Below are 915 nucleotides of genomic sequence, written 5' to 3'. Positions count from 1 at the left end.
ACTACTTACGCGCTCGAGTTTCGATGCGAGGATTGGATATCGACAATGGATCATCCCCGCATTTGCTACTAGCGTTTGCCGATGATTGCACTGGTCTACTAGCCGATGTTGATTACGCGCCTGAATTCATAAACGTGGTACAAGATTACGCGTTAGCAGCAGGTCTACGCCTAAATATGAAGAAAACGTGCGTCATGCCGTTTACGCACCAAGTCGATTTGTCCAAATTGACCAGACTACGTGCTTCAACGAATCTAAAAGTGTTACAACCGTCAGACACTGTTGTACTCCTAGGAGTACTTCAGGGCGCAACTGTGACACCCAAGCAACGATTTAGTGATGTGGTTAGTAAATTACGAAGAAGATGCGCCATCTGGAAGTACCGGGCACGTACATTACGGGGCAAAGTGGTGCTATTACAAAGCATCATTTTACCACTGCTTTGGTATACAGCCAGCGTGACGTCTATTACACCGAATCTTCTGAAAACTGTGGACGTCATTATCCGCAACTTTGTTCACTCTAGGGATACGGATAGTGACTCCGCAGTTGCCGGAAAATTTGCAAAAGAATGGATTTACACATGTGTTTCGAAAGGTGGATTAGGATTGACACCTGTCAAAGCTTTTATCCAAGCTATGCACCTCAAGACATTAAGGGATGGAATTTCCTCAACTTGTGAATTGAATGATGTACCCCGGTGGTTTACTCCGGCACTTCAACTCTTTACAAGAACATTAGGCTCCCTTGGTACAGGCTTCGATATTTTATATGCAGATATGAAGGGAGAGCAATGGAATAAACTACCTGAATATTGGAAATCTACTCTACGTGTATGGGCGGAACTGCACACTACTCACGGCTCCACAGACTGGAAACGGTTTGTGCAAGTCATGCCGTTATGGTATAATGTCA

Source organism: Plasmopara halstedii (assembly GCF_900000015.1).
Source record: "Plasmopara halstedii genome assembly, contig: Scaffold_110, whole genome shotgun sequence".
In the NCBI taxonomy this organism is placed as follows: Eukaryota; Oomycota; class Peronosporomycetes; order Peronosporales; family Peronosporaceae; genus Plasmopara; species Plasmopara halstedii.
Note: the sequence above shows the minus strand (reverse complement) of the source record.